Here is a 22,344-nt window from a genome sequence, read left to right on the forward strand (position 1 = left end):
CTAGACCATATGGTATTTGGACATCTTAAACTGGCCAGTGGCGCACTTTCCATACATGTGGTCAGTGTGGGCACAGGATCTTGTAGTGGCCTGTTGCTTTAGGTCTGCGACTGTAACAATGTGATAATAATTTGGCAAAACAAGAATTATCCAAAAGGACGGTTTTCTGAATTATATAGTGTTGTATGCATTCAAGGGATCTGTTTTTTTTACTCACCCCGGGAGTTCAGTTTATTTGGGCAGATTCCTGTGATTGCTGAATTGATACCTCGAATGGTAATTAAGGTCTTTTCCAGGTGAAAATACTTGTGCCATCCATTTGAAAACACACACGGCAACCGTTATCTAGAGGAAAAATGCCTATTGTCACTCTGTCAAGGTACAAAAATGACATTGTGAGGGTAACAATGAAAGTGAGACCAATTTTTAATCGGCAAAGTTGCTGATTATTCGCTCCTTCAGTTTAACTCAGTTTACAACTTATCCTAAATGTCCAGGTGGCAATTAGTGATAAGGCTTCAAAATGGCAATCCCATGACATCAAAACCACATGGCATTATACCCTTCAAAGTAATGAAGCAGTTACAGAGTAGCGATGAAATTGTTCATTCGAAAATCAACTGGCTGCCAGCCTGCAGTTTATTTCCCCTATAATCGCCGAGCTTGTCGGAGTGCTTGTGAGATGAATGGCAATACCGAAGCATGTCTGTGTCTTCCCTAGACATCGGAAAGGGTGTGCAGGATATGTCTTTTTTGGAAAAAAAGAAGAATGCCTGAAGATTTGCCTTTTCTTCTGGATTCTGGAGAAGAGAAAAATAACACAACAACAAAATAAGCCAGAGAAAAGCAAGCACAGAGCGAGCCAGCTAGGAGAAGAACCTAGAATCTTCTGATCCGTAGTGAGACGCACTATCCATTGCGCCACTGGCCCACCAATTGTAAAGACCCCTGATTGCTACAGAGTTGTTGGTTTTAGATGTGACAGTGGCAAGCATTGCTGTCTGCTTATTCTCACCTTGTTATCAGGAGGTAAGCCTGCCAGCCCACCAGCACACCAGCCCACCAGCACACCAGCCCACCAGCCCACCAGCCCCTCCCTGGTGGTCTAGTGGTTAGGATTCGGCACTCTCACCGCCGCGGCCTGGGTTCGATTCCCGGTCAGGGAAAGCTCTTTTGGCTTCCAATTGTGGACTGCGAATTCAAGCTCTGCTAACAGCTGCGAGAGAGCCAGCTCCAAACCAAAAAAAATTATGAGCACTTGAAAAAAAGACCTCCTTCGAGCCAGAGTCGAACCAGCGACCTAAGGATTGCCAACACTCCAACCTACAGTTCTCCACTCTACCAGCTAAGCTATCGAAGGGGCAAAGTGTTAGACAGAACCTCGACATCTGGTGCAGGAAGATGTGCTGGATTTTTGAGGAGGGAAGCAAAAAGAAGCATGCGTTCCCATACTGGGAGTCGAACCCGGGCCCCCTGGGTGAAAACCAGGAATCCTAACCGCTAGACCATATGGGATTTGGACACCTTAAAATGGCCAGTGGCGCACTTTCCATACATGTGGTCAGTGTGGGCGCAGGATCTTGTAGTGGCCTGTTGCTTTAGGTCTGCGACTGGTAATTAAGCTCTTGTCCAGGTGAAAATACTTGTGTCATGCATCTGAAAACACACATTGCAACCGTTATCTAGATGAAAATCTGCCTATCATCGATCTGTCAAGGTACAAAATTGACATATTGTGAGGTTAATAATGAAAGTGAGACCAATTTTTTTTATCCGCAAAGTTGCTGATTATTCGCTCATTCAGTTTAATGCAGATTACAATTTATTCTCAATGTCCAGGTGGCAATTAGTGATAAGGCTTCAAAATGGCAAACCCGTGACATCAAAACAACATGGCATTACACCCTTCAAAGTAATGAAGCAGTTACAGAGTAGCGATGAAATTGTTCATTCGAAAATCAACTGGCTGCCAGCCTGCAGTTTATTTCCCCTTTAATCGCCGAGCTTGTCGGAGTGCTTGTGAGACGAATGGCAATACCGAAGCATGTCCGTGTCTTCCCTAGACATCGGAAAGGGTGTGCAGAATATGTATTTTTTGGAAAAAAAGAAGAATGCCTGAAGATTTGCCTTTTCTTCTGGATTTTGTAAAAGAGAAAAAAAACAACAACAAAATAAGCCAGTGAAAAACAAGCACAGAGCGAGCAAGCCAGGTGTCGAACCTAGAATCTTCTGATCCGTAGTCAGACACGTTATCCATTGCGACACTGGCCCACCAATAGTAAAACCCCTGAGTGCTACAGAGTTGTTGGTTTTAGATGTGACAGTGGCAAGCATTGCTGTCTGCTTATTCTCACCTTGATTTCAGGAGGTAAGCCCACCAGCCCATCAGCCCACCAGCCCACCAGCCCCTCCCTGGTGGTCTAGTGGTTAGGATTCGGCGCTCTCACCGCCACGGCCTGTGTTCGATTCCCGGTCAGGGAAAGCTCTTTTGGCTTCCAATTGTGGACTGCAAATTCAAGCTCTGCTAACAGCTGTGAGAGAGCCAGCTCCAAACCCAAAAAAAATGTTGAGCACTTGAAAAAAAGACCTCCTTCAAGCGGGAGTCGAACCAGCGACCTAAGGATTGCCAACACTCCAACCTACAGTCCTCCACTCTACCAGCTAAGCTATCGAAGGGTCAAAGTGTTACACAGAACCTCGACATCTGGTGCAGGAAGATGTGCTGGATTTTTGAGGAGGGAAGCATGCGTTCCCATACCGGGAGTCGAACCCTGCCCGCCTGGTTAAAAACCAGGAATCCTAACCGCTAGACCATATGGGATTTGGACACCTTATACTGCCCAGTGGCGCACTTTCCATACATGTGGTCAGTGTGGGCGCAGGATCTTGTAGTGGCCTGTTGCTTTAGGTCTGCGACTGTAACAATGTGATAATAATTTGGCAAAACAAGAATTATCCATAAGGATGGTTTTCTGAATTATATAGTGTTGTATGCATTCAAGGGATCTGTTTTATTTACTCACCCCAGGAGTTCAGTTTATTTGGGAAGATTCCTGTGATTGCTGAATTGATACCTTGAACTGGTAATTAAGCTCTTGTCCAGATGAAAATACTTGTGTCATGCATCTGAAAACACACATTGCAACCGTTATCTAGATGAAAATCTGCCTATCATCGGTCTGTCAAGGTACAAAATTGACATATTGTGAGGTTAATAATGAAAGTGAGATAAATTTTTTATTTGCATAGTTGCTGATTATTCGCTCATTCAGTTTAATGCAGATTACAATTTATTCTCAATGTCCAGGTGGCAATTAGTGATAAGGCTTCAAAATGACAAGCCTGTGACATCAAAACAACATGGCATTACACCCTTCAAAGTAATGAAGCAGTTACAGAGTAGCGATGAAATTGTTCATTCGAAAATCAACTGGCTGCCAGCCTGCAGTTTATTTCCCCTTTAATCGCCGAGCTTGTCGGAGTGCTTGTGAGACGAATGGCAATACCGAAGCATGTCCGTGTCTTCCCTAGACATCGGAAAGGGTGTGCAGAATATGTCTTTTTTGGAAAAAAAGAAGAATGCCTGAAGATTTTCCTTTTCTTCTGGATTTTGGAGAAGAGAAAAAAAACACAACAACAAAATAAGCCGGAGAAAAACAAGCACAGACCAGCCAGCCAGGAGTCGAACCTAAAATCTTCTGATCCGTAGTCAGACGCGCTATCCATTGCGCCACTGGCCCACCAATAGTAAATACCCCTGATTGCTACAGAGTTGTTGGTTTTAGATGTGACAGTGGTAAGCATTGCTGTCTGCTTATTCTCAACTTGTTATCAGGAGGTAAGCCTACCAGCCCACCAGCCCACCAGCCCACCAGCCCACCAGCCCCTCCCTGGTGGTCTAGTGGTTAGGATTCGGCGCTCTCACCGCCACGGCCTGTGTTCGATTCCCGGTCAGGGAGAGCTCTTTTGGCTTCCAATTGTGGACTGCGAATTCAAGCTCTGCTAACAGCTGCGAGAGAGCCAGCTCCAAACCAAAAAAAATGGTGAGCACTTGAAAAAAAGACCTCCTTCGAGCCGGAGTCGAACCAGCGACCTAAGGATTGCCAACACTCCAACCTACAGTCCTCCACTCTACCAGCTAAGCTATCGAAGGGGCAAAGTGTTAGACAGAACCTCGACATCTGGTGCAGGAAGATGTGCTGGATTTTTGAGGAGGGAAGCAAAAAGAAGCATGTGTTCCCATACTGGGAGTCGAACCCGGGCCGCCTGGGTGAAAACCAGGAATCCTAACCGCTAGACCATATGTGATTTGGATACCTTAAACTGGCCAGTGGCGCACTTTCCATACATGCGGTCAGTGTGGGCGCAGGATCTTGTAGTGGCCTGTTGCTTTAGGTCTGCGACTGGTAATTAAGCTCTTGTCCAGGTGAAAATACTTGTGTCATGCATCTGAAAACACACATTGCAACCGTTATCTAGATGAAAATCTGCCTATCATCGATCTGTCAAGGTACAAAATTGACATATTGTGAGGTTAATAATGAAAGTGAGACCAATTTTTTTATCCGCAAAGTTGCTGAGTATTCGCTCATTCAGTTTAATGCAGATTACAATTTATTCTCAATGTCCAGGTGGCAATTAGTGATAAGGCTTCAAAATGGCAAACCCGTGACATCAAAACAACATGGCATTACACCCTTCAAAGTATTGAAGCAGTTACAGAGTAGCGATGAAATTGTTCATTCGAAAATCAACTGGCTGCCAGCCTGCAGTTTATTTCCCCTTTAATCGCCGAGCTTGTCGGAGTGCTTGTGAGACGAATGGCAATACCGAAGCATGTCCGTGTCTTCCCTAGACATCGGAAAGGGTGTGCAGAATATGTCTTTTTTGGAAAAAAAGAAGAATGCCTGAAGATTTGCCTTTTCTTCTGGATTTTGGAGAAGAGAAAAAAAAACACAACAACAAAATAAGCCGGATAAATACAAGCACAGAGCGAGCCAGCCAGGAGTCGAACCTAGAATCTTCTGATCCATAGTCAGACGCGTTATCCATTGCGCCACTGGCCCGTCAATATTAAAGACCCCTGATTGCTACAGAGTTGTTGGTTTTAGATGAGACGATGGCAAGCATTGCTGTCTGCTTATTCTCACCTTGTTTTCAGGAGGTAAGCCCACCAACCCACCAGCCCACCAGCCCCTCCCTGGTGGTCTAGTGGTTAGGATTCGGCGCTCTCACCGCCGCGGCCCGTGTTCGATTCCCGGTCAGGGAAAGCTCTTTTGGCTTCCAATTGTGTACTGCGAATTCTAGCTCTGCTAACAGCTGCGAGAAGGCCAGCTCCAAACCAAAAAAATGGTGAGCACTTGAAAAAATGACCTCCTGCGAGCCGGAGTCGAACCAGCGACCTAAGGATTGCCAACACTCCAACCTACAGTCCTCCGCTCTACCAGCTGAGCTATCAAAGGGGCAAAGTGTTAGACAGAACCTCGACATATCACGGTCTTGTAGCTCTACTGCTGGCCAAAAAGTCACTTCTGGTGCAAGAAGATGTGCTGGATTTTTGAGGAGGGAATCAAAAAGGAGCATGCGTTCCCATACCGGGAGTCAAAACTGGGCTGCCTGGGTGAAATCCAGGAATCCTAAGCGCTAGACCATATGGAATTTGGAAACCTTAAACTGGCCATTGGCTTCTGGCGCACTTTCCATACATGTGGTCAGTGTGGGCGCAGGATCTTGTAGTGGCCTGTTGCTTTAGGTCTGCGACTGTAACAATGTGATAATAATTACCAAAACAAGAATTATCCATAAGGACGTTTTTCTGAATTATATAGTGTTGTATGCATTCAAGGGATCTGTTTTTTTTACTCACCCCGGAAGTTCAGTTTATTTGGGCAGATTCCTGTGATTGCTGAATTGATACCTTGAACTGGTAATTAAGCTCTTGTCCAGGTGAAAATAGTTGTGTCATGCATCTGAAAACACACATTGCAACCGTTATCTAGATGAAAATCTGACTATCATCGGTCTGTCAAAGTACAAAATTGACATATTGTGAGGTTAATAATGAAAGTGAGACCAATTTTTAATCTGCAAAGTTGCTGATTATTCGCTCGTTCAGTTTAATGCAGATTACAATTTATTCTCAATGTCCAGGTGGCAATTAGTGATAAGGCTTCAAAATGGCAAGCCCGTGACATCAAAACAACATGGCATTACACCCTTCAAAGTAATGAAGCAGTTACAGAGTAGCGATGAAATTGTTCATTCGAAAATCAACTGGCTGCCAGCCTGCAGTTTATTTCCCCTTTAATCGCCGAGCTTGTCGGAGTGCTTGTGAGACGAATGACAATACCGAAGCATGTCCGTGTCTTCCCTAGACATCGGAAAGGGTGTGCAGAATATGTCTTTTTTGGAAAAAAAGAAGAATGCCAGAAGATTTGCCTTTTCTTCTGGATTTTGGAGTAGAGAAAAAAACACAACAACAAAATAAGCTGGAGAAAAACAAGCACAGAGCGAGCCAGCCAGGAGTCGAACCTAGATTCTTCTAATCTGTAGTCAGACGCATTATCCATTGCGCCATTGGCCCACCAATAGTACAGACCACTGATTGCTACAGAGTTGTTGGTTTTAGATGTGAAATTGGCAAGCATTGCTGTCTGCTTATTCACACCTTGTTTTCAGGAGGTAAGCCCACCAGCCCACCAGCCCACCAGCCCCTCCCTGGTGGTCTAGTGGTTAGGATTCGGCGCTCTCACCGCCGCGGCCTGGGTTTGATTCCCGGTCAGGGAAAGCTCTTTTGGCTTCCAATTGTTGACTGCGAATTCAAGCTCTGCTAACAGCTGCGAGAAAGCCAGCTCCAAACCAAAAAAATGGTGAGCACTTGAAAAAAAGACCTCCTTCGAGCCGGAGTTGAACAAGCGACCTAAGGATTGCCAACACTCCAACCTACAGTCCTCCGCTCTACCAGCTGAGCTATCGAAGGGGCAAAGTGTTAGACAGAACCTCGACATATCACGATCTTGTAGCTCTACTGCTGGCCAAAAAGTCACTTCTGGTGCAGGAAGATGTGCTGGATTTTTGAGGAGGGAATAAAAAAGGAGCATGCGTTCCCATACCGGGAGTCAAAACTGGGCCACCTGGGTGAAATCCAGGAATCCTAAGCGCTAGACCATATGGAATTTGGAAACCTTAAACTGGCCGTTGGCTTCTGGCGCACTTTCATACATGTGGTCAGTGTGGGCGCAGGATCTTGTAGCCAGCCAGGAGTCAAACCTAGAATCTTCTGATCCGTAGTCAGACACATTATCCATTGTGCCAATGGCCCACCGCTAGTAAAGACCCCTGATTGCTACAGAGTTGTTGGTTTTAGATGAGACAGTGGCAAGCTAAGGATTGCCAACACTCCAACCCAGAGTGTTAGACAGAACCTCGACGTCTGGTGCAGGAAGATGTGCTGGATTTTTGAGGAGGGAAGCAAAAAGGAGCATGCATTCCCATACCAGGAGTCGAACCCAGGCCCCCTGGGTGAAAACCAGGAATCCTAACCACTAGACCATATGGGATTTGGACACCTTAAACCGGCCATTGGCGCACTTTCCATACATGTGGTCAGTGTGGGCGCAGGATCTTGTAGTGGCCTGTTGCTTTAGGTCTGCGACTGTAACAATGTGATAATAATTTGGCAAAACAAGAATTATCCAAAAGGACGGTTTTCTGAATTATATAGTGTTGCATGCATTCAAGGGATCTGTTTTTTTTTACTCACCCCGGGAGTTCAGTTTATTTGGGCAGATTCCTGTGATTGCTGAACTGATACCTCGAACTGGTAATTAAGCTCTTTTCCAGGTGAAAATACTTGTGTCATCCATTTGAAAACACACACGGCAACAGTTATCTAGAGGAAACACTGCCTATTGTCACTCTGTCAAGATACAAAAATGACATTGTGAGGGTAACAATGAAAGTGAGACCAATTTTTAATCGGCAAAGTTGCTGATTATTCGCTCCTTCAGTTTAAATCAGTTTACAACTTATTCTAAATGTCCAGGTGGCAATTAGTGATAAGGCTTCAAAATGGCAAGCCCATGACATCAAAACCACATGGCATTATACCCTTCAAAAAAGTAATGTAGCAGTTACAGAGTAGCGATGAAATTGTTCATTCGAAAATCAACTGGCTGCCAGCCTGCAGTTTATTTCCCCTATAAGAGTGAGTATAAAGAGTGCTTGTGAGACGAATGGCAATACCGAAGCATGTCCGTGTCTTCCCTAGACATCGGAAAGGGTGTGCAGAATATGTCTTTTTTGGAAAAAAAGAAGAATGCCTGAAGATTTGCCTTTTCTTCTGGATTTTGGAGAAGAGAAAAAAAACACAACAACAAAATAAGCCGGAGAAAAACAAGCACAGAGCGAGCCAGCAGTCGAACCTAGAATCTTCTGATCCGTAGTCAGACGCGTTATCCATGTCGCCACTGGCCCACCAATAGTAAAGACCCCTGATTGCTACAGAGTTGTTGGTTTTAGATGAGACAGTGGCAAGCATTGCTGTCTGCTTATTCTCACCTTGTTTTCAGGAGGTAAGCCCACCAACCCACCAGCCCCTCCCTGGTGGTCTAGTGGTTAGGATTCGGCGCTCTCACTCCCGGTATGGGAACGCATGCTCCTTTTTGATTCCCTCCTCAAAAATCCAGCACATCTTCCTGCACCAGAAGTGACTTTTTGGCCAGCAGTAGAGCTACAAGACCGTGATATGTCGAGGTTCTGTCTAACACTTTGCCCCTTTGATAGCTCAGCTGGTAGAGCGGAGGACTGTAGGTTGGAGTGTTGGCAATCCTTAGGTCGTTGGTTCGACGCCGGCTCTAAGGAGGTCTTTTTTTCAAGTGCTCACCATTTTTTTTTTGGTTTGGAGCTGGCCTTCTCGCAGCTGTTAGCAGAGCTAGAATTCGCAGTCCACAATTCGAAGCCAAAAGAGCTTTCCCTGACCGGGAATCGAACCCGGGCCGCGGCGGTGAGAGCGCCGAATCCTAACCACTAGACCACCAGGGAGGGGCTGGTGGGCTGGTGGGCTGGTGGGCTGGTGGGCTGGTGGGCTTACCTCCTGAAAACAAGGTGAGAATAAGCAGACAGCAATGCTTGCCACTGTCTCATCTTAAACCAACAACTCTGTAGCAATTAGGGGTCTTTACTATTGGTGGGCCAGTGGCGCAATGGATAACGCATCTGACTACGGATCAGAAGATTCTAGGTTTGACTCCTGGCTGGCTCGCTCTGTGCTTGTTTTTCTCCAGCTTATTTTGTTGTTGTGTTTTTTTTTCTTCTCCAAAATCAAGAAGAAAAGGCAAATCTTCAGGCATTCTGCTTTTTTTCCAAAATAGATATATTCTGCACACCCTTTTCGATGTCTAGGAAAGACACGGACATGCTTCGGTATTGCCATTCGTCTCACAAGCACTCCGACAAGCTCGGCGATTATAGGGGAAATAAACTGCAGGCTGGCAGCCAGTTGATTTTCGAATGAACAATTTCATCGCTACTCTGTAACTGCTTCATTACTTTGAAGGGTGTAATGCCATGTTGTTTTGATGTCATCGGCTTGCCATTTTGAAGCCTTATCACTAATTGTCACCTGGACATTTAGAATAAGTTGTAAACAGAGTTAAACTGAAGGAGCGAATAATCAGCAACTTTGCCGATTACAAATTGGTCTCACTTTCATTGTTACCCTCATAATGTCATTTTTGTATCTTGACAGAGTGACAATAGGCAGTTTTTCCTCTAGATAGCGGTTGCCGTGTGTGTTTTCAAATGGATGACACAAGTATTTTCACCTGGAAAAGAGCTTAATTACCAGTTCGAGGTATCAGTTCAGCAATCACAGGAATCTGCCCAAATAAACTGAACTCCCGGGGTGAGTAAAAAAAAACAGATCCCTTGAATGCATAAAACACTATATAATTCAGAAAACCGTCCTTTTGGATAATTCTTGTTTTGCCAAATTATTATCACATTGTTACAGTCGCAGACCTAAAGCAACAGGCCACTACAAGATCTTGTTGGTTTTAGATGAGACAGTGGCAAGCTAAGGATTGCCAACACTCCAACCTACAGTCCTCCACTCTACCAGCTGAGCTATCGAAGGGGCAAAGTGTTAGACAGAACCTCGACGTCTGGTGCAGGAAGATGTGCTGGATTTTTGAGGAGGGAAGCAAAAAGGAGCATGCGTTCCCATACCGGGAGTCAACCCGGGCCCCCTGGGTGAAAACCAGGAATCCTAACCACTAGACCATATGGGATTTGGACACCTTAAACTGGCCATTGGCGCACTTTCCATACATGTGGTCAGTGTGGGCGCAGGATCTTGTAGTGGCCTGTTGCTTTAGGTCTGCGACTGTAACAATGTGATAATAATTTGGCAAAACAAGAATTATCCAAAAGGACGGTTTTCTAATTTATATAGTGTTGTATGCATTCAAGGGATCTGTTTTTTTACTCACCCCGGGGGTTCAGTTTTTTTGGGCAGATTCCAGTGAACCTAGAATCTTCTGATCTGTAGTCAGACACGTTATCCATTGCGCCACTGGCCCACCGATAGTAGAGACTCCCGATTGCTACAGAGTTGTTGGCTTTAGATTTGACAGTGGCAAGCATTGCTGTCTGCTTATTCTCACCTTGTTATCAGGAGGTAAGCCTACCAGCCCACCAACCCACCAGTCCCTCCCTGGTGGCCTAGTGGTTAGGATTTGGCGCTCTCACCGCCGCGGCCCGGGTTCGATTCCTGGTCAGGGATAGCTCTTTTGGTGTCCAATTGTGGACTGCGAATTCAAGCTCTGCTAACAGCTGCGAGAAATCCAGCTCCAAACCAAAAAAATGGTGAGCACTTGAAAAAAAGACCTCCTTCGAGCCGGAGTCGAACCAGCGACCTAAGGATTGCCAACACTCCAACCTGGTGCAGGAAGATGTGCTGGATTTTTGAGGAGGGAAGCAAAAAGAAGCATGCATTCCCATACCGGGAGACGAACCCGGGCCGCCTGGGTGAAAACCAGGAATCCTAACCGCTAGACCATATGGGATTTGGACACCTTAAACCGGCCAGTGGCACACTTTCCATACATGTGGTCAGTGTGGGCGCAGGATCTTGTAGTGGCCTTTTGCTTTAGGTCTGCGACTGTAACAATGTTATAATAATTTGGCAAAACAAGAATTATCCAAAAGGACGGTTTTCTGAATTATATAGTTTTGTATGCATTCAAGGGATCTGTTTTTTTTACTCACCCCGGGGGTTCAGTTTTTTTGGGCAGATTCCTGTGATTGCTGAATTGATACCTTGAACTGGTAATTAAGCTCTTGTCCAGGTGAAAATACTTGTGTCATGCATCTGAAAACACACATTGCAACCGTTATCTAGATGAAAATCTGTCTGTCATCAGTCTGTCAAGGTACAAAATTGATATATTGTGGCAATTAGTGATAAGGCTTCAAAATGGCAAGCCTGTGACATCAAAACAACATGGCATTACACCCTTCAAAGTAATGAAGCAGTTACAGAGTAGCGATGAAATTGTTCTTTGGAAAATCAACTGGCTGCCTACCTGCAGTTTATTTCCCCTTTAATCGCAGAGCTTGTCGGAGTGCTTGTTGGACGAATGGCAATACCGAAGCATGTCCGTGTCTTCCCTAGATATCGGAAAGGGTGTGCAGAATATTTTTTTTTTTTTTGGAAAAAAAGAAGAATGCCTGAAGATTTGCCTTTTCTTCTGGATTTTGGAGAAGAGAAAAAACACAACAACAAAATAAGCCGGAGAAAAACAAGCACAGAGTGAGCCAGCCAGGAGTCAAACCTAGAATCTTCTGATCCATAGTCAGACGCGTTATCCATTGCGCCAAGGCCGGCGCCCATTAGTCGAGGTAAAGATCCTAAAAGACTCATAGGGACGCGAGTTCGCGGCCCACTCCGAACAGTGATGGAATTCCTGGAATGTGTCCGCTTTGACGCTGCTGATGCACGAGTACGTAATCATCATTCTCCCCCGTAATTTAATCGAACGTAAATTCGTCCCCCCCAATTTAATTTGGGAACTGTCCAAAGTAAACACTCTCACGTTATGTATGTTTCATTCATACCGGACGCCGGAGGGCGCTCTCTCGCATAAAGTCCAAAACAGACTCGTAAAAGCATTAGCTCGTGACCACTATGTGACGCACGCTACAGGAAATACCTTATATGGACAAAAGCATCAAGCTGTCACTGGATAAAAAAGTCGAAATGATTTGACAGACAAAACGTGAATGTTCATTGCAACAAATACATGATTTGTGTTTTTGTGCATTTTCACAGCAAAATACATGAATAACGCAGTGCTAACTAACTCATTTTTTACAGTATATTATTTTTTACAGTATAACATTATATTATTATATTTTCTGAAAGTCCCTGTTTTTGTGTGTGTGTGTTTTATTGTTAAGTAATACTGGAATACTTAAAAAAAATTGCAACTTCAAATACAGTGAGAAATAGGCACAATAACATTGCTAGTGCAAAGATTAAGATTAACAACCCTTTTTATTTGCAAATATAAAGTCAATAAAAAAATTATAACAGCAGTGCAAATATATATGCATGTACAAATGTGAGAATACAAAAAGGCACAATGACAATAGTGTGAGGGCAAATATTAACAATCCTTTTAATCTCCATATATATTTTAAAGCCAATAAAACATTTAGAACAGTAGTGCAATTTTGACACATCAATTAAAAATAATAAACAGTAAACCAAAAATGTTTACAACAGTAGTAAAATGTTTACATAACAGTTTAAAAAATATAATAAATATCAAACCAAAACAAACACAATAAAAATAGTGTGAGGGCAAATATTAACAACCCTTTTAATCTCCATATACATTTTAAAGCCAATAAAACATTTAGAAAAGTAGTGCAATTTTGACACATCAATTAAAAATAATAAACAGTAAACCAAAAATTTTTACCACAGTAGTAAAATGTTTACATATCAGTTTAAAAAATATAATAAATATCAAACCAAAACAAACACAATAACAATAGTGTGAGGGCAAATATTAACAATCCATTTAATCTCCATATATATTTTAAAGCCAATAAAACATTTAGAACAGTAGTGCAATTTTGACACATCAATTAAAAATAATAAACAGTAAACCAAAAATGTTTACAACAGTAGTAAAATGTTTACATAACAGTTTAAAAAATATAATAAATATCAAACCAAAACAAACACAATAACAATAGTGTGAGGGCAAATAGTAACTACCCTTTTAATCTCCATATACATTTTAAAGCCAATAAAACATTTAGAAAAGTAGTGCAATTTTGACACATCAATTAAAAATAATAAACAGTAAACCAAAAATGTTTACCACAGTAGTAAAATGTTTACATATCAGTTTAAAAAATATAATAAATATCAAACCAAATCAAACACAATAACAATAGTGTGAGGGCAAATATTAACAACACTTTAATCTCCATATACATTTGAAAGACAATAAAACATTTAGAAAAGTAGTGCAATTTTGACACATCAATTAAAAATAATAAACAGTAAACCAAAAATGTTTACCACAGTAGTAAAATGTTTACATATCAGTTTAAAAATATAATAAATATCAAACCAAAACAAACACAATAACAATAGTGTGAGGGCAAATATTAACAACACTTTAATCTCCATATAAATTTTAAAGCCAATAAAACATTTAGAACAGTAGTGCAATTTTGACACATCAATTAAAAATAATAAACAGTAAACCAAAAATGTTTACCACAGTAGTAAACTTTCTACATATCAGTGTAAAAATATAATACATATCAAACCAAAACAAACATTTGCAGTGCAATTTTGACATCAGACTAAGAAAATAATAAATAGTAAACCAAGACAAACATTTACCACAGTAGTGCAATTTTGACATATAAGCCAAAAAAAAGTAAATCAAAACAAAAATGGACCATAGTAGTGCAATTATGACATATTCGCCCCTAAAAAAATAGTAAATCAAATATACCAAAACCAAAATAATGATAATAATAAAAACATAAACATACCATATATATATAATGGCATGAAATATTTTTCCAACAGAGGCATGCAGCAGAGGAAACACACAGTAATTACACATTTTAGAGACAGCTGTCATTGTTGGAGACTTGTAAATTGCACTATAAAGCAAACATTAACCAAAAAAAAATTTAATGTGCTGAAATAGCAGTTTTAAGAAGCTGGAGGGTTGCCATTCCCCTTTTTTTTCTTCTATAACCTCGTTCCTGCAGCACAGCCCTCCATTCACCATATGATTGAGTCTCAGACTCTTTGCAGAACCAGTTGCCAAAGTACTGAAGATGTGATGGTGGCTTTCTCTCTTTGTTACACTTTATGCAAAGAATGACATCTGTCTTCTTCACATATTTTCTTGTGACAGTTCCAGTGCGCTCCCTATCCAGTTTTCTCTTTCTGTATTGCTGAGTGGAGTAAGGAACATCTTGACCGGATGTCTGTGTCTGAGCTGATGGTGGCAGAGCTGAAGGTAAAGGGAAGTTGAAGAACATCACCTGTGAGGTACCTGGCACTGTAGAGGATGGCGCACAAGTGCCTTTCACTGTAGGAAGCTGCACAGATGGTAAAATGAAAGGGAGAGAGATGGGTAGTGCTGGTGCAATGACAGGAAGGCCTTGATGTGATGTTGGAGCCTGGGAGATGGCCTGGGGTTGCAACCTCCCCTTAAGTTTTGCCTTCCCAGCAGTGTTTGGTGGCAGGATAAAAAGGTGAGGCTCAGCCAAATTGCCTGGATAGAGAGTTGGTCGTTTCTGCATAGCCGCAGGAAGCGTCTCGGGTCCTGCCATGGGTGCGTCTGGGGCTTGGATACCCTGCTTCAAAATCTCTTGTTCCTGTGACTTGCCATGCCTGCTGAACCTGGGAAACATAAAACGACAGATATTAATAAACATTTAAGCAATACAAAAGATCAACTACTATTTTTGTCATGACTATGACGCAGCAGCATGACACAGCTGAGATCACACAGCAGTCGTCTAATGTATTACTGCTTTTGTGAAATGGCTACTTTATTGAGATTAACATTGTATTATGAATTATTGATTCTTGCAGTCTGCTGAAGACAGCTGATCCATGTCATAAATCTTATCTTTCATAATGAAGAAGAAAACAGAAGTTGAACTCTTGTTGATTTGTTTCTAGACCTGCAAACCAGCCATGGTTACATTATGGCTGATGGTATAAAAAATTTTGAGAAGTGTTTCTTGGGTACGTTCCCCACTGAGAATGGGTAACAAATTTCAATCTGGATACTTCAGATCAATCTTGCGCTCTGTGTCTTGCCTGGTTGCCTGTTGATGGCAATATTAACCAAAGTTGCCCAGCAGCATTGATCAAAAAAAGTTGCCGTGTAACATCAGCCCTTAGCTGCTTTAAGTTTAGGCATAGCGGTGACAATGCTTATTTACTCACCATTGTGTGACTGTTGCAGCGTTCACTTCTGGGAGCTGGATGGTGGTCTCACTCATCACCTTAGCATTAGTGAGGATGCACTCTCGGATGTGCTTGTAAGCACGTGCTACAACAGTGAAGCGGGACACCCTTACTCCGTCACAGCGCACCGCGTTTGGGTAGAGAGCACAGAGCCTTGTGAAAATGGCCTCCACCACTCGGTTGCAGTCAGGCCACTGTGCAGGACTATGAGCCCCAACGAAACACCTGCAAATTACAACAGGATACATATTATTAATGTAAGATTGTTTTCATTGTGTGATCTTATTTTTATTTTCCCTTTCCTATTCTGTCTGTTTTGCTTTGTGTTGTCTAAATGTTCATTGATAATATCTGCCCATAGTTATGTTTTCTTTCTTTGTTTTGTTTTTAGATTGATGTTGAAATGTCATATCAATAAATCAGGTCTCTACTGGATTACTGTGTTGTGGAATTATTACAGGGTGTTGTTAGTCAGCCTGTCAGATTTTATTCACAATAATGACTGCATATTATCCCGCTTATTACATGGCTACTTACTAAAGTACAGTAAAAGACAAATTATTTGACACAACATATTGATATAAAATGATTTTACCGATTTAAGAAATGATTGCTTTGTTTCTGCTAAATTAATTATTCCAATGTACGGTTGTAACTGTGTCCATAGCAATGTAACATACTTAGCAACCTAATATATATAGTCAGAATTAAATGTAAATCACAACTAATAATTTATGTTATAACCAAGATAAGCTAGTCATGAAGGTGTCAGGTTACTAAACAAAAAAAGTTGTAGGTGATATTTCAGCCAGTTTCAGATATATATATATATAAATATTACAAAACAATTTGTAAACCCTGTTTACTAAATATAACATACCTTTTGGTGCTCTCCACACCTGGGGCCACAATCTTCTTAGTGGCCCTGAATCGTCCCTGTTTTAGGTTGGTTTGGTGACGTGGTGGGTAAATGGTCTTTTTCCTGTCATACTCCCCCAATGCCTGCCATAGGGAGATGATCTTGATGCACTCTTCTCCCGACAAAGCCAGACGGTGGTCTCTGAGGCCAACCAAGAACTCTGCCAAGTCCTGCACGGCTTCATACCCCTCAATATTATCAGGTCCGACCGAATCCTAAAATGAAAGATAATTTAGGAACTTTTGATAGCATCAATGAAAACAAATATTCACATGAAAGCACATCCAATGTAACCCAGATTATGTTTACATACATGTAAATGTAAATAAAAAATAAACTGGGCCCTTACATCATGTGAAGTGTTCTCTTCCGATGTTGGACGATCCGTTTCTGCAGATAATCGGTCCACTGGGACAACATCAAAAAGGTAAATATTGATTTGAAATTTGTATTTATGCCTTTCAATGTGTTAAATACAAATTTATAGTTAGTGTGATAACAAATACCGAAATCTTTATGAATACTTTGGTAAAACTCACAGCTATGTGCTCCAGGAAAGAGTCCTAGATTTGATTGAGTGTTCAGTGAGCTGCTGACAGGAGATGACACTGGTGATGGAGGGACCACAAACAGTGATGACGTGGGGCTGGTTGCTGGAGGAGTTGGAGATGATGCTGCAGACGCTGCAGACACTGATGCTTGTGAAGAGGCAGCAGGTGTCCGTTCAGTGTCAAAGGTGGGGACAGTGATGTCCTGAAACTCCTCAAGTTCAGCATAACGTTCATCCACCTCTTTACCAACCTCAGTGGTCTCTGACTCTTCAATGGCCAACTTGTAGTCCTGCAGAACTTTACCAGTTTGCTGGTAAAGATATTCCACTCCAATAAGCTCACCTTTAAAATAGAAAAACATTGACAATTAGATAACATACCATAATATTATATTATAACTTAGTGGTTCAGTGGTTTATACTTAAATTAAAGTGTCACTAAAAACAAAAACAAAAATTTATATACCAGTGTACTTTCTTGGCCCAACATAAGGAATGATTTTCATGCCCATAAGCTCCTCTGCAAGAGTGTTGACAGCATGACGCAGAAGATGGTTGTAGGAATGTGGTTGCTGCTGATTAGTTGTTGCTGCCACAGCCCGGTCCTCATTCCACCTTGCAAGCCCATCCAAAAGATATGCCTGAAAGAAGGTGTCACTTGCCAGCGTGCCTATAAATGAAAAAAAAAAATTATAATAAATTCACAGAACAAAAATTTCATATAAATACACAAATAGCTGTTCTTGCAATTCTCATAATTATTTCAGTATAAATCATATCTTAATTTAATAATTCAGTTAAATAATTTATTAACCTGGGATGAATCTGTTAAGGTGCAAGTGAAATGACTCAAGTGAAGTGGAACCTCTGGCACAGCGGTATGTTGGCAGGCGGTGCCCTCCCTTCAGTACAGTACCCGTCTGCATGTAGAGCTGCACACCGGCAGGATCCTGGATGCAGGCCACATGCTTCCGCTGGGACTTTAAAATCTCTCTCATGCGGGCTGAGTTTATTAGTGGGACTCCCAGAGTGTCACGACCAGCAGCTCCATCAAAGGCCTGAACATGGCTCTCAGTCAGCGCCAGGGTCTCTTTGGTCCCGCGAGTGGTTCTCCTGCAATGTAGCGCTAGCTCGCTACGACTGATAAAGCGCAGCACATCAGCCTCGGATGATGGTTTCCCATCAGCTTCCAGCTCTGCTTGCTTAGCCGTCTTCAGGGCAGCCAGGTCGACCTGGTCCCACATGAAAATACAATGGCTGAGGCCACTCATAAATGTGGCATATAACTGGTGAGAGTCGGTGGTGCAGCCGACAGCAAACCTTCGCATGAAGTGCCAGACATCTAACCGGATGGTCATTTGCCCCCACTCTTCAAACATCCTCCTCAAAAGAGTGTTGCCACAGCAGTCTCGGTCGACATACAGCACTTCGGGAGGAGCCACCCCAGCCACTCTGTATCGCTTGATAAGGCCTTCTATCATTGGCCCCAGACCAAAACCTTCGCTCGCTGTGAGCACGGACATGATCACCTGTCCATGCTCATTGCCAACATTAGTTGCCCAAGTAGCAGTGCCATAGCTGCGTCCTGCTAGTTTTCTGGTCACTTTTTTGGTAGAATCCATTTTTAACCCTCTGGAGTCTAAGGGTATTTTTGGGGCCTGGAGAAGTTTTGTCATGCCCTGACATTTGTGCTTTTTTCAGTTTCTTATAAATATCTAAATGGGTAAAGTCTAATCTCACTGTAATCAGCACAAACTGGGCTATAATAATATAAGAAATGCATGTATGTACATGATTGTGTTTTTGAGAAAAAAAATATTATGCGTGGTTAGTGAAAAACTAAAAATGTTAAATCACTTGAATAAGGCCATAAAACACATAAAGAACAATGGTTCCCCGGACTTTTGAGAACTGGAGCTTGTAGCCTAGAATTTTTCTTTCTAAATGATGTGAAAATCATCTTGTTTACTCACTCACAGAAAACAATATATTGATTTAAATTTTCTAAGACACTTTTTGTTGGTAAAAGTCATATGCGAGTAGGCGTCAACTACCATGAATATCATTGTGATTTACACCTGAGAAGACAAAGCCCCACATAATGAGCTGCATAATGAGCCTTTCAATCATCTGTGTGGCTGAGAGGGAGGAGTTACAAGAAAGAATGTGAGGACAAAATAAATCTATATAATTTTATGTTTGTAGTTTATTAAGAATATATTTAATTATCCCACAACATAATTTAATATCCACTTGGGGGTGCAGTTAAACAGTTTATTAGAAACAATCAAAGCTGACTTTCAAACAAATTGTTTGGCATCCTTACTCCAGTCACACAATCCTTCAGAAATCCTTTTAACAATCTTATTTTCTACAAAAAAAACATTTATTGTTATTATTATTATCATTATTATTAATGTTGAAAAGAGCTGAGAATATTTTTCTGGGTTTTTAGGGGGAATAAATTGAAAGAAAAGCATGTTTTTACATTTGTGACAGTTATCTATTTGTTACATTTATATTATTTACATCAAGCTTTTGAATGGTATAGTATTGTATATTGTTATTGAAACTTCATAATGTTTCACTTGATTGCTATACATTTAGTCAGGAATTATAGTTTGGAAAAAGTATTTGGAAAAAGTCTAACTAGTAAAATGTTTACACGTTATGTGAAAACTAGTACAAGTATATAAATAAATAAAGAGAGACTTACTCATGTTTATGATCTCTGCTGAATAAAGTGCTTCATTCTTTTTTTCTGAGGAAATCCATTTCTCAAATCCTCAACCACATCACATCTTTTTGGGGTGAATTATGTCTTATTCCTCTCATCGCGAAGCAAACAGTAAAATAAAAACTTGAAGAACAGTCTGGCTGCTTTTTCTTCTGTTATGGGCGTATTCAAGCCGCGCGCTTCAGTTTGAATCTGAATAGAGTGTTCAGCGCGGGGGCGTGGTCACATTAGATATAATGAAGAGAGACTTGAAAAACAGACATCGCGTTGTTTTCATATGGATTACTTTATCACAGAATATCTGTTTTCGGCGGCACTTGTTTAGTTTAAAAATAGACATGTCAAGCTTTCTATAGATATCTCCCCCATGTATTTTCGTTGAGTATTCACGGAGTTACAGTTCATTTTAATGACTTGTTTGTAAATGAAGATAAGCGCAGACAAAGGCTGCAGACAGCACACCTTGTCTGTTATCTTTATTTTATAAGTGCACAAAGTTTTGTTGTCATTATGTCTGTATCCAAAAAAAAGTAGACCCTTTACAGATTCGATTGATGTATTGCTCTTATCTGTACGATTAAAACTGAAAGTGTAATTTAAGGTCTTTTCGGGGTTATCAGGTGAAAATGACTCAAAACGCGTATCCGCGTTAATCGACTCGAAAGGGTTAAGATTCGACCATATTGTGATGTTATAGTGGCCTTGACCTCATCCAGCCTTTGCAGGACATCCTGGGCATACACCTGCATCAGCCATCGGTGCTTGGGTATAGAAGGCATTGAAGGAGCAGGTTCAAATGTCACAGGCAGGATTAGGCTCGACGTGACAGCACTGGCAATCCCCTTGCAATCTGTCAGATACTGGACTGTCTTTTGCAACCAGACATCAACATGACGCTCCTGTAGCTTGCGCTGGATCTGGCTGCTGCTGTTTCCCAGCCCACGCTGACGCATCAAAGTTACTACCTCAAAGTCACATGCAAGTTTTGAAGTAAGAATGCAAGGGAACAGCACCCTGTGGCCAATGTCGAGCTGGGAAACGAGATCATGGCTCCAGCTGATGACCTTCCTTTTACATCTTCAGCAGGCAAGGTACTCAGATGCCACAAAGTACATCTCACCCATGGCAACCACCTGCCTGATCTTTTGATGCAAGCCAGCTGAGGTCAGAAGTTCTTTTTGACAGTCTGGATGCGGACAAGTCAGCTTCACTTGCCACAGTTTTCGTGGCATCCAGAGCAACAGGCGATGGCCAAAGTAATTCTCCAAGGAAGGAGTCTTCAGTGGCACCGGTGGAGGATACCACCAAAGTTTGTTCACCCTACTAAATACCAGCTCAGGATGCCCCTGTGCTGTCCACCTGAACAGGGCCTTGGAGATCCACCTCTGGTCCACTTCAGGCAGGGTGTGTGTCCATCCAGCAGGAAGACAGACTCGTCTTGCTGAAAAAATAAAATAAAATAGAAAAACAGAAAATAAACACATAAATAAACAAATTCACATTGCTTCACTTTACTTTATTATCCCTGGAAAGGAAACGTTGAATACTTTAAATAAGTATAAACGTACATGCCACATATGACTCCTCAAACTTAGCTGCCTCTGCCAGCAGTGTGCTGTCATCTATCTCAAGGGACACAGTCGGACAGGTGAGGGTGGCTGAGGGCCCTGTGGCTGTCTCAAGGGACACAGTCGGACAGGTGAGAGTGGCTGAGGGTCCTGTGGCTGTCTCAAGGGACACAGTCGGACAGGTGAGGGTGGCTGAGGGCCCTGTGGCTGTCTAAAGGGACACAGTCGGACAGGTGAGGGTGGCAGAGGGCCCTGTGGCTGTCTAAGGGACACAGTCGGACAGGTGAGGGTGGCTGAGGGTCCTGTGGCTGTCTCAAGGGACACAGTCGGACAGGTGAGGGTGGCTGAGGGCCGCGCACGTGCCTGGGCCAAAGCTACAAAAAAAAACACAGGACAAACAGATAAACATGACTACTGAACAGCAATAAATGCTAAACAAACCAAAAAAGTGTTATACAAATAAATGTTTGCTTACAAGGTGCGACTTTGAGGGGGGAAACCAGTCTTTTTACAGCCTTGTTCAAGTTTTTTTGGTTAGGCAACTTCCTAACCAAGAGGGAGCGGAGAGAGGCAGTAGAAGTATGGGTGGTGGTAGCGTGCTGGGTGGGGGTGGTGAACTCTGTGGGGGCAGAGTGCTGGGAGTCAGCAGCATGCTGGGGAGCTTTCCCAGCATATTGCTCTTCCTTCATGGCAATGGCAATTCTGCCAGAAGGAAAGAGCTCAATATACTCCCTGAAACTCCCCTTGTTGTGGGCATGTTCTTGGGAGTCTTTGCTGCCTCCTGTGGGGTCCCTCTTCATAGCTGCCACCAGATAAGCAGCATACCCCAGGGCATTTTCAGCCACCCACCTAAATGTTTGCCCACGAAATACACCAAACTGGATTTCAAAGAAACCCAACAGGTGCTTTCTGTTAGACAGATCTCCGTGGTGCTCACTTAAACTTTTCCTGGCTTTGTCCAGCACTTTCTCCGGGGGCAGGGGTCTTGTGTATGGCTTTACTTTGTTGGCTTCCTTCACCTTTGATGCTTCCACTGTATCCGTCAGA

The 22,344-nt window shown here is 42.4% G+C and overlaps 13 non-coding genes across 13 annotated transcripts in view; 5 read left to right on the top strand and 8 right to left on the bottom strand.

Annotated features, from left to right (window-relative positions):
- The window catches only part of trnae-uuc (transfer RNA glutamic acid (anticodon UUC)), a 72-nt gene extending 57 nt beyond the window's left edge, over positions 1-15 (bottom strand). The window contains exon 1 of the tRNA in view: positions 1-15. This exon is cut by the window's left edge and continues 57 nt beyond it. This is a non-coding gene — a tRNA (tRNA-Glu).
- A 1,079-nt stretch (positions 16-1,094) lies between these two features.
- Positions 1,095-1,166, top strand: trnae-cuc (transfer RNA glutamic acid (anticodon CUC)). Its single transcript has one exon. It is a non-coding gene; the product is annotated as a tRNA-Glu (tRNA).
- A 277-nt stretch (positions 1,167-1,443) lies between these two features.
- On the bottom strand, positions 1,444-1,515 carry trnae-uuc (transfer RNA glutamic acid (anticodon UUC)). The gene has a single exon. It is a non-coding gene; the product is annotated as a tRNA-Glu (tRNA).
- Positions 1,516-4,065: 2,550 nt separating this feature from the next.
- Positions 4,066-4,153, bottom strand: trnay-gua (transfer RNA tyrosine (anticodon GUA)). The gene is given in 2 exon segments: positions 4,066-4,101; positions 4,117-4,153. It is a non-coding gene; the product is annotated as a tRNA-Tyr (tRNA).
- An 840-nt stretch (positions 4,154-4,993) lies between these two features.
- Positions 4,994-5,066, bottom strand: trnah-aug (transfer RNA histidin (anticodon AUG)). Its single transcript has one exon. It is a non-coding gene; the product is annotated as a tRNA-His (tRNA).
- Positions 5,067-5,197: 131 nt separating this feature from the next.
- Positions 5,198-5,269, top strand: trnae-cuc (transfer RNA glutamic acid (anticodon CUC)). Its single transcript has one exon. It is a non-coding gene; the product is annotated as a tRNA-Glu (tRNA).
- A 1,445-nt stretch (positions 5,270-6,714) lies between these two features.
- On the top strand, positions 6,715-6,786 carry trnae-cuc (transfer RNA glutamic acid (anticodon CUC)). Its single transcript has one exon. It is a non-coding gene; the product is annotated as a tRNA-Glu (tRNA).
- A 701-nt stretch (positions 6,787-7,487) lies between these two features.
- On the bottom strand, positions 7,488-7,559 carry trnae-uuc (transfer RNA glutamic acid (anticodon UUC)). Its single transcript has one exon. It is a non-coding gene; the product is annotated as a tRNA-Glu (tRNA).
- A 1,411-nt stretch (positions 7,560-8,970) lies between these two features.
- On the bottom strand, positions 8,971-9,042 carry trnae-cuc (transfer RNA glutamic acid (anticodon CUC)). Its single transcript has one exon. It is a non-coding gene; the product is annotated as a tRNA-Glu (tRNA).
- A 147-nt stretch (positions 9,043-9,189) lies between these two features.
- On the top strand, positions 9,190-9,262 carry trnar-acg (transfer RNA arginine (anticodon ACG)). Its single transcript has one exon. It is a non-coding gene; the product is annotated as a tRNA-Arg (tRNA).
- Positions 9,263-10,218: 956 nt separating this feature from the next.
- Positions 10,219-10,289, bottom strand: trnae-uuc (transfer RNA glutamic acid (anticodon UUC)). The gene has a single exon. It is a non-coding gene; the product is annotated as a tRNA-Glu (tRNA).
- A 422-nt stretch (positions 10,290-10,711) lies between these two features.
- trnae-cuc (transfer RNA glutamic acid (anticodon CUC)) lies at positions 10,712-10,783 on the top strand. Its single transcript has one exon. It is a non-coding gene; the product is annotated as a tRNA-Glu (tRNA).
- A 211-nt stretch (positions 10,784-10,994) lies between these two features.
- Positions 10,995-11,066, bottom strand: trnae-uuc (transfer RNA glutamic acid (anticodon UUC)). The gene has a single exon. It is a non-coding gene; the product is annotated as a tRNA-Glu (tRNA).
- Between the last annotated feature and the right edge of the window lie 11,278 nt (positions 11,067-22,344).

This window comes from Carassius carassius, chromosome 38, assembly GCF_963082965.1.
Source record: "Carassius carassius chromosome 38, fCarCar2.1, whole genome shotgun sequence".
In the NCBI taxonomy this organism is placed as follows: Eukaryota; Metazoa; Chordata; class Actinopteri; order Cypriniformes; family Cyprinidae; genus Carassius; species Carassius carassius.